This window comes from Panthera tigris, chromosome E2, assembly GCF_018350195.1.
Source record: "Panthera tigris isolate Pti1 chromosome E2, P.tigris_Pti1_mat1.1, whole genome shotgun sequence".
Classification (NCBI taxonomy): Eukaryota; Metazoa; Chordata; class Mammalia; order Carnivora; family Felidae; genus Panthera; species Panthera tigris.
The window spans coordinates 50,143,519-50,154,906 of NC_056674.1; positions in this window are offsets into that span (position 1 = coordinate 50,143,519).

The following is an 11,388-nucleotide window of genomic DNA, read 5'->3' on the forward strand; positions in this document are numbered from 1 at the left end:
AGAGAGAGAGCGTGAACATGCACAAGTGGGTGAGGGACACAGAGAAGGAGAGACAGAATACCAAGCAGCCTCCACACCATCAATGCAGACCCTGATGTGGGGCTCGAACTTACAAACTGTGAGATCATGACCTGAGCCGAGATCAAGAGTCAGATGCTTAACTGACTGCACCACCCAGGCACCCCAATAATACGTAGTTTAAAACTTACTTTCATTCTAATATCCATGTACAGATGAAGTCACTGTGAAAGAATGGCTGGGTATTTGAAATAGGAGGTAACTTGTTTTAGACAAAATCTTGCATTAACTAGGGCATTGTTGGTGTGGAGAGGGGTGGTGATCAGGTGAATATTAGAACATCCTGAAATATTAGACATCTGGCCAGTGATTGGAGTTTTGTGATGTCCAAAATACATGGTCTCTCACAATCTGGGGTATAAATGATGGACAATCATGTATTATCTAATAAAAGCACATCCTTCATATGGGGTAACACCTGGAATTCTCTACTTTTATCATTATTCCTGCCAAAGTTAAGTCATTTTCAGAATCTACCCTGGACTTCTAGTTGAAAATGTTGCATCAACACTGTTTTTTTCCCCTTCTCAAACTCCACTGCAATAATAGGAATGTAATTTTAAAAATAATCAAAGCATATGGAAAATAAAGAGTTCTGAGAGTCCACCATCAATGAAAGATACCAGCTTTATGGAGAATCAGAAGGCGAATGAGGAATAGTGACTAAGAAAGCAAAGTAATTCTGAACCTGGAACCTTGTGTGGATGAGCAATCAAGCCATTAGCTCCAGAGGAACCCTTAGAAACTCAGGGCTTTTGAGGAACTCTTGGTGTGGAGGTGGGGGGGGGGGAGTCAAGCACTGAGCTGAAAAGAGAAAAATTTGGCCAACATTCTATTGACAGAGCACTTGTTCCAAAGGAAATCATCCTCTACTCTGCACTCCTCTTCCAGGTGATAGGAGTTCAGTTCTTGAGCTAAGTCAAGGCAATTCCTGGTTTCACCCTTAGATCTGACTACCTTCTTTTCCAGGATGTCATATCTTTGTGAAGCAGGATTTTTGGTGATTTTTTGATACATATAAAGTACTGCATGGAAATCAACCTGGAATACAAAAGAGGAGGCTAGTGTCTAATCTGATTTTAAAATTTGAGAAGTTGTACAGTGCCCAACAGACTCACACTTCGTCTTATTAAAAATTGTTACTGTTATTTTACAACTGGTGCATAGTGTTTACTCAAATGGCTACTAAGTTGTAAAGGTTTTGAATATATATTACGTTGTTTGATCCCAGCTACTTAAAACAGAGGAATTATTGGCGTTTCTTTTGCCTAGGGGCGCCGTGAAAATAATCACAGAAATGCCAATGGAGCTGTGAACTGGGAAAGTATGAGACCCTTTGAACTAGGCCAGTGAACACAATGCCATTCTTTTGTGTAAGATCCTGACTGCCCCAGCCTGCCTTAGAGGTAGGGGCCACCGTAGGATTCAGTATCGGTCAATGAGATGCAGGAGAAATTGTACTGGCTAACTTTTTAGAAAGTTATTTCTTTTCCTAATAAGAGCAGTCCACAGGAGATGAAAGGATTTTGCCACCCTGGCTAGCCTCTGCTTTCTGCTTTTGAAGGTGGTCCTCTTGCCTGGAGCAGAGTCAGCCATCGTGCAATGTGATTTAACAACTATAAAAATACAAAGCAAAATACTGAGGGCAGCAGGGAAGAGCAGTCACAGTGTCGCTCCAGAATTACTGTAGATGGAACTAGAACCTCAGCTTGTTTAAATCACTGTTGTTGGTTTTACTATTACTTGTGCCTGAAATTCCTAACTGATGTAATGAGGTAGTCAACATGGATGAATCTCGCATTAACCAAAACTATAAAATAGCAACTTTGTATGGGTAGTTTGAGAGGCACTGGGGTATGGTGAGGATACACTATGGTATCATCTGTTAGAATCCAAAACAAATAATGCACAAAAGTGCATCACTTTTTAGAGTATGGAGGTAAGTGCCAGGGGAAAGATTAGGGTGCCTGCTGTGAAAATTAGGACAGGGAAGGGGGAGATCATAATAATAATGACTAACATTTATTTTGTGCTGTGTTGCAGACATTGTGCATATTTATTTACACATTTGTGCACAACAATTCTACGAGGTGGGGCCTTCGTAATATCTCCACTCATCCGATGAAGCAAGTGGAGCAGAAATATATCAAATGACTTGACCTAGGACAGTTAATGAATGTTGTTTGAAGTAGGAGATGGCTGTTGTCCGTTGTAAACTTTTTAGTGAAATCTCATTTTTTCACTAAGTACCTTTATTCATGTAATGAATACAAAAAAATCATTTAATAGATTCCAACTACTGAAGATTTATTGGGGCGCCTGGGTGGCTCTGTCAGTTAAGTGTGTGACTTGGGCTCAGGTCACGTTCTCGCGGTCCCTGAGTTCGGGCCCCGCGTCGGGCTCTGTGTTGACAGCTCAGAGCCTGGAGCCTGCTTCAGATTCTGTGTCTCCCCCTGTGTCTGCCCCTCCCCTGCTCACACTCTGTCTCTCTCTCTGTCAAAAATAAATGAAGATTTAAAAAAATGTAATAAAAAGAAAATATTTATTCATTTCTCATTTTTTTGAAGAAATTAAGTATCTGTGAATTAATGTCCCTGAATCATTACCTTGTAATATTATAGTCTTAAAATATAATAGAATTCTGGATCTTAAAGCCTACATAAGGCTTTAAGTGGATGTTTGTGATGTCAGGCAACACTTCTGGAAGTGGGCTTTGTCAGCCAGAAATCCTCCTGCTGAACACTCTTCTAAAATGTCAGGCGTCTTGTAAGAGAATCATGAGTTTGGCAAATCTTGCTTTTACACGTGACTTAGGTAATTGTTTCTGTTTCATTGAGCACCACATATCCAAATAGATTGAGTTAATTTTAAATTAAAGTCAGATCAGATAAAACTAGGAACAATGTAAAATAAATTAACTTCATTTAACTTTTACCCCAGAGAAACCAATGCTATTTCTTTAAGATAATTTCTCATAATTTCTTCAAAAGTAATTTCTTCAAAAGTAATCAAGAACGTAGATCCTTGTAAAGATAAACTTCTATTCATAACATGAGAGCCTAGAACCTTGGATCTGAAAAAGGCTTTAAGGATTGCTTGGTCCAACTTAGATCAGGTCTATACATATTTTTGCAAACAACCAGAAAATGAGTAACCAGTGTCTGTCACACGAATTCCGTAACAAGGAACTCAAACCTTTTGAGGTCATCCAGAGGCAATCCAATTATGTGTTAAAGACTCTGACCTAAATTGGAATTACCTTTAAGAATTAATAATCTTGATTAACACAGCTTGAAGTAACACGTGTATTAGACTAATATATAAAGATAATTATATGAAAGGCAGTGTGGGCTTTCTTGAGTTCTTTCTTTTCCCATTAGAGTTAATCCAAATCAAAGTGGCTACAAGGTACAGTTAGTCACAGAAAACTTTTCTTTGGAGGGGACACGGGAAAAGGACATTGCACACTCTATAGTTTTGTTGTTGCTGTTTATGTAGGGACTAAAGTAAGTAATTTAATTCTGCCTTTATGAGAATCTAAATCTTGATAATTTGTTTTATCTCTGGCAAAGAACTTTGTTTTCTTCCATTTGAAAAAGTTATGATAACATTAAGTCATCTTCAGTATCTAACAGTATCGTCTAAATCGGCAATAGTTTTTACTCACATCTCCCGCATGGAGGGCTATAGAATTTATGGCATTTTTGTAAAATCTAAAACATCTTTCAAATAATGAAATAATCATTTCATGACTTTCATTCTTGAATATGGTCTTTGATTTCACTGATTATATCCAATATGATTATTTACATTTTACTAATCTAAGAGAAGGCAAAGAAAGGGTGACAAGATGAATTTTAAAGTTGGCTATGGTACATCTTAGACTTTTAAAAATAGATGTTTATGCATAGGAAAGAGTTGTCCTTAATTGATTTTACATGGCCACGGATTTAAAAAAATCATTAACTCTTAATGATTGGAATGAAAACTTAGGAGTAGACGGAAAGACAACATTTGAACATAAAGGTGGTTTTCCGTTTTTACATTTATTTTTTAAACAGTAGAATCACTCTTCTTAAATGTGGTTTTATGACATTTCACTGTTATAAGTAAGAAATAGCTCTTATTTGAGGACAAGGATTGAAAATGGATGGTGATAGAAAAGAGTCACTGTGTGAGAAATAGATTCAGTGAGTTGAATTTTTCACTGCTTCACCTTTAAGTTACCTCCTTTGACTATTTATAACTCTATAAAAGGTGAAGTAAGCTTGTTTGATGTGAAGACTTACTTTTCATGCCTATGTAGGAACAATTTCTGATATAGGAGTCATTCTAAGTCTATTGAAGCAAAGTCATCCTAATGAGAGGTCATTTATGTACTTTAATGTAGGTGTTTTTCCATAGCTTAGGGAGCATTAAGCGTGATCTTCATGCACGTTGTGAGGAAAGCTTCCTAAATGTGTGACTTACACTTACAGTGGGGCATAAGCAGCATTTCATGACATGGGATTTTAGTAATAAAAATAATTAAAAATTTCAGAATATCTTTAATATTAGGGTATAAAATATCTCTGTTGCAAACTAGTATTAAAAGTTTGAATATATTACATTTATACATGTGAGAGTGTGAAAATGAACACACTCGTCCAAGGTGACATCACCATAAATTGCTGTTTTAACACCCAGAGCCAAGGTGAAAGACTAGTTAATGTTCCAAGTAAGTGTCTAAAGCCATCTACACATTATCTCTTAAGCTTAATTCAGGATTCAAAGAGTCTTACCCTCCTCATGGATAAGAGGAAGAAAAGATGGGAGGAAGAGAAGTTAGGGAGGGAAGAAGGGAGAAAGGAAGAAAGAAAGGAAGAAAAATGGAAGGAAGGAAGGGAATCTTGCAGGTCTAAGATGTATCCAAAAATTGAGTTTTCACTATATCTAATGCAGACATAGGCAAAAATGTACCACATTTTTTTCCTGTAAAAACATTAAACTCGAACAATCTTCTTATGTGTTATTTCTATGTGTAACATAATAATAACAAAGCCATTATGTCGAGACTTTGGTTCTTCAGTGTGTCCTTTGTTTTCCCTGGCTTTAAAATAAATGTTATGCAGTTATTCACTTTGCATTTCACTAACCCAATAGAGCACAATCTTTATGCAACTAAATATAACAAAAAAAAAAAAAAAATCAAAGCACTGGTAAACCAAAATAACCTCGAGTTCATTCTGTCCATCATCTTCCTCTGAGGAAGGGAGGTGAAGAGATATTTAGACATGCTTGTGGAAGTGTGTCTTGTCACTAATCTCCCCTCATTTCATTTCTGTAACAGCCACGTACAGTAGGCATTTTATAGATGGAGAAATAGTGGTTCTTACAAGGAGCCTAGCGATGAAGTCAGATACAGGATCAATACGTAAAGTCAATAATTTTTAAAATATACCATCAACAAACAATTAGGAAACACATGTGTATATATGTATATTTAAAACATATAGTTACCACTAAAATTATAGCGGGTCTAAAACCTAACAAAATTGTGCAAGCCTTGTGTATGGATGTTTTTGAAACTTTGCCGTTGTACATTAAAGAAAACGTCAACAAATGCACACGTATCCCATGTTCATAATGGAAACACTTATCTCCTGAGGATGTCATTTCTTTCTAAGTTGATTTATGGACTTGAGACGTATCCAGTGAAAACCTACAGGAATTTTCCATGAAACTTGACAAGCTGATTCTAAAGTTTACGTGGAAGTACAATGGTTCTAAAAGATAAGTCGTGCTTGAACAAAAAGATGGATAATGCATAATTTAGAGAACGAGATTTTAAAAAACAGGGTAATTAATATAGTGTGCCACTGGTGCAGGGGTATAAAAATTGACCAACCCAATAACATAAAAAGCCCACAGATGGTGCCAATAAAAATATGGAGAAAAATATGAACTTGCACTTCCTCAAAAAGAAGGATATATATTCAGTAAGTAAACACTTGAAGAAAAGTTTAAATTGAGTACAGGCAGAAACATGCACAGTGACCCACTATGTTGTGCTTATTCAACTGGCAGAAAATTAGGAGAGGGGAAAATTCCCATTGTTTGAGAGGATGTCGATCAATGGAATTTATTACTCATTACTGACAGCTATTTAAATCAGCACAGCCATGTTGAAAACTGGTTAAAAAGAAAACTAGTTTTATATTAACTTATGAATTTGAACATATGTACATTTATCCGCCTCTACTTATGTATCATGTAAAAATTTTACATCTTGCACCAGGAGACATAAAGAAGATAATTCATAGCAGAAGTGTTCGTAATTTTAAAAAATCCAGAGACGACCTAATTCATTGTAACCAATTAGTGTATATTCACACAACAGGTAGCAATAAAAATGAATGAACTGTACTACCCGAAGGCAACAGGACAGTGTAGGTTATTCTTAGTAACATCCTGTTGCATGGAAAATAAAAAGCCGAAAGGTATGCAGTATGACTTATTTTATATCTTCAAAACTCAGTAAAACTAGGGCTAGTTCAGGTGTATTCCTTATATTAATTAGCTTCTGTTCATTATTTTTTCCAAAATTAAGAAATAGACTCAAGGGTACCTGGGTGACTCAGTTGGTTAAAGGTCCGACACTTGCTTTTGGGGCAGGTCATGAGCTCACAGTTCATGAGTTTGAGCCCCACATCGGGCTTTGCTCTGATAGTGTGGAGCCTGCTTGGGATTCTCTCTCTCCCTCTCTGCCCCTCCCCAGCTTTCTCTCTCTCTCTCTCTCTCTCTCTCTCTCTCTCTCTCTCTCTCTCAAAAAATAAACATATAAACATAATAAAAATTAAAAAGAAAGAGACTAAAAATATAAATGAAATTAAAGGGAGAGACATGTGTGAACTGGTGACATGGAATTATGAACCAAAGATTATGATTAATCCCATTCTGTGTAGCTGATAAAAAAAGAAATTAGAGATCAGAGAAGTTATTTTATTTGTCTAATGTCATACAAGTTCAATGGTATGCAGACTTAATACCGTCAGTGGGATTTAAATCCAGTATCTTTTCACCATCCCAACTTGCCATGAAGAATGGGGGAATAGAAAAGAGAAGTTCTTTAGGCTAGCTTTGCACCAAAGTTCTAAAATTATAGGAAGTGTACCTCCTGGCAACTATTCAGTATAGTTCTCTAAGACACCTATGTCTAATTTTTCAAAACTTACCCCCCCCCCGATATTTTTCTAGCCTCATTTAAAAAGAAGAAAATAGATACACAAAAATGCTGAGACCAGCACTGACATTTTGAATATTTACAATAAACTAAAAGCACATTTTGTAATGCATTGTCCCACACACTCCAACTCAGACGTCTTTTAAAGCATTTTCATAACATTTTACCTTATCAGAGCCGAAAGGAGCATTTGAGATCATCTCTTCAGATCCTCTTATTCTACAGATAAAGTTACCCAAGGTTACAGTGTTCATAGCCGAATCTGGACTCAAGGTCACTGCTGGTATCTAAATCCCATGGCGGTTTCTAGCCCTGATCCAGTGACCTGAGGGATTTCCGTCATTCTAGACAGAATAAAGCTTTTAGAAGCAATTTGAGAAATAAAGTGAATGCCAAATATTCTAGCGTATTCCTCACACGGGAGATAGCTCTACCACAATGTGTTATGCTTCCACCAAGTGCAGTCTCAGTAGAATTTAGCAGGTGCTCCCACTGAGCCAGCCCCTCTGCTGCCTGAGGTGAAGTTTCCTAAAAGTAGTGAGGATAGAAAAGTAAACTGGGGATCTCTTATAGTACACAGGAATAAAATTGGTGTAACAATGGGGAAAATGTCCTTAGTCAGGCTTGGAAATGATTTAAAATGCTTTATTAGATGTATTTGAAAAGGGATGCCTCTTTGAGAAAACTCAAATTTAACTTCAATATCTTGTCAAAAAGTTTCTTATTCCTGTTAATAAAAAATAAGCCCTTTGCATGTTGTCTGGTCCAAGAAACAACTGTCTTTCAAATATTTTAGTCTTTCCTAAAAAGAAAACAAACAAACACCTTAAAATGTCATTTTCTCTATCTTGAAATCCCTTCTCCTGCCCAGATGGTGATTTAGACTTCTGTCTATCACTTGAATTCCAGTTTAAATGTTACCTCCTCTGATCTCTCAGTTTGTTAGATGTCTTTCCTAGAATTAGTCTGGGTCCACCTCGTTTTCACCTTACCTCAGTCCTCGTTACAACAGAACTTGCTTTAGGGGCACCTCGGTGGCTCATTCGGTTAAGTGTCCAACTTCAGCTCAGATCATGATCTCACGGTTTGTGGGTTCCAGCCCTGTGTCAGGCTCTGCACTGGCAGTGTGGAACCTGCTTGGCATTCTCTCCCTCTCCTCGGGTCTCTCTCTCTGCCCCTCCCCCACTTGCGTGCGCACACTCTCTCTCAATAAATAAAGAAACTTCAAAAACAAAAACAGAACTTGCTTTAGAGTTACATACCTGTCCACTGTTGCGTTGTGACAGGTGGAGGTAGGTACTATGTCTTACTCAGTGTGCTGGTCGTTTGCCATTTTCTCTGAGCCCCATTCTTGTCTCTGCATGTTCTGCCTGGTGTTATAGGAGGCTGGAAAACTGTAGGCGACATTTCCCAGGCTCCTATAATTTGTAGTTCCTGTTAGGTTCAGCTCATGAGACGTAGAAAGAGGGATAAGATACTCCTTTCTTGAACTTGATCTTAAGAGCAGCAAGGGTGGCTCCGGGAGTCAGGGAGGCTCAGCAGCAATGGAAGTGCCTGGAGGTCAGGCTGATTTCCTTCTGTTCCTCCAGCCCTTCTGGTACCCACATAAGCAAATTCTGGAAAACTGCCTCTGTTTGAAACTCATAGAATGGCTCTGTTTGTTCATATTTGGAAGTAGTGGAATGTTTAATAGAAAATAAGTAGTAAAAAACATAATAATTTGGTTGAGAGAGAATCCTTACTAACGAAATATGGTTTTAGGTCTGCAGTTGCAAGACTTTGTAGGGATACCAAACTCTTAATAGAAAAGCAGTCATTTAAAAAAAGGATTATTTATTAAATCAGGCACCTCTCAATTATCATTTTTGTGTAACAGTAGCATAGACACGCCCTCACTCACTCTGTTAGGTCATTTGTAGGTTAGTTAGTTCATTGTTGAGTATAAGATGTCAACATTATGTATACACCCAGCAAATTGAATGCAAATTTATTTTAGACTTCAAAAGATAATGCTTTGACTATCAAAAGACTAAGAAAGGCCCTTGGAAAAATTGACGAAGGCCACAAATATTTTTGTAAAATTTACCTTTCATGTTTATGTTGTTAAAGTCAGACAGATGCAAATGATGTCTTGTCACGTTGTCATACAGTTTTGTCAGAAAAATAACACACAGATAAAGAAGTCTCAGCATGAGTTAGATTATTTAATGGATGTAGATTCTTTCCATCCTCTCTTTGCAATGCGACATTGCTACTCCCCCAACACTGAGGTGGAATCTCTTTCTCCAGCCCCTTAAATCTGAGGTGGGCTTGTGACTTGCTTTGACGAATAGAATGTGTTGGCATTGACGTAGCGTGACCTCCAGAGATTAAGCTTCAAGAGACCTTGCAGTTTATATCTTCTTCCTCTTTGATCACTGCTCTGAATCATCCACACAAGGGAGCCAATTTAGCCATGTGGAAGAGAACTGAAATGCTCCATCTGGCACCCAATCACCAAACATGTGAAAGAGGCCATTTTGGATTTTCTAGTTCGTCTAAACACCCGACATAGGAGAAATAATAAGTCTTTATTGTCTTCAACCATGGCATCTTGGGGTGGTTTTTACACAGCAAAATTTGACTGAACCACAATACTTGCTTCAGTTTTAGATTATTTTAATACTAGCAAAGAGTTGGAATATATTCAAAATTGTTCGTTTTTTAAAACACAATGCCCTTTTTCATATAAAACAAATAATTGGCTATTTTACCAATCCAAAATATTTTTATAGCCAATTTTGTATTATCTTTGGACAGTATTCCATGGGTGAACACATTTTTGTCATTGTCATAAACTCCATTTCTGAAAGAAAGTGAATGGACAAGAGGAATGGGCAGGTTTTTATGAGTGGTCAAAATATTCATCTCAATACAGGTCCGTGTCTTCAGGGAAAAACGTGACGTATTTAGTATGCAGGCCAGTGATTTTGATAATATACGATACAATGTGATATTTTCAATAGTATGTATGAGTTTCTTAAAATTTCCCTTTATGCAGTTAACAAAAATTAGGAGAGTCGTTGGTCAAAGGTACAGTTTGTTCAAGAACGTGCAACTTTATAAATTACATATCTCTCTCTCCTTTCAAGGAAGATCCTGTGACACTGAAATTTTCTTGAAAATGAGTCAGGTGAAGAGATAATACCTATAAAGCTACACATCCAAAATGTGATGTCATTGAAAGGTTGTTAGATATATAACTATGCATTCATATACATGTGTCTACACGTATATATGTTACATATGACATATATAACACATGTACTATATGTAACACAGGTAGCACAACTTGTGTTTTATGACTTGTGAGAAACACAAAGTTAAGAAAAAGCGCAAACACATAAAAGAAAATTAATAATACTGGATACTGGATCTGTGTTCAATGGCATATAAGTGGAGGTCCTAAAGCAAGAAAATTGTGACTTTATTAATTCGATCAGGGCATTCAGTGAAGTACAGATCTTCTTCAACATAGGATGGGGTATGTTCTGATAAACACATAGTAAGTTGAAAATATCGTTATGTTGCAAATGCATTTCATAAACTTAACCTGACAAACAGCATGGCTTTGTTTAACTGACCTTAAATGTGCTCAGAACATATACATTAGCTTGTAGTTGGACATTACCTCCCGAGTCAAAGCCTGTTTTATCATCAAGTGTTGAATATCCCTTGTAATTTATTGACTCCTGTAGTAAAAGTGAAAGAAAGGCTGTATGGGTATAGACAGTGGTCAGTCTATCCAGTTTTGACCCCCATGATCACATGGCTCATTGACTGGAAGCCATGGCTTGCTGCCACTGTCCAGCATCATGAGAATCTGATTGCATAGCACAAACCTGGGAACAGATCCAAATTCCAAATCTGCAGTACAGTTTCTACTGAATGAGTATTGCTTTTCCACTATTTGAAGTTGAGAAATCAGAAGTCAAAATATCTTAAGTTAGGAACTATCTGTAAAAGAACTTCACAGGGACTTGGTAACTTAAAAAGGCTCACGTCATTTTGTGGATATTTTTTTTTCCATAAAGAGAACATGAATGTAA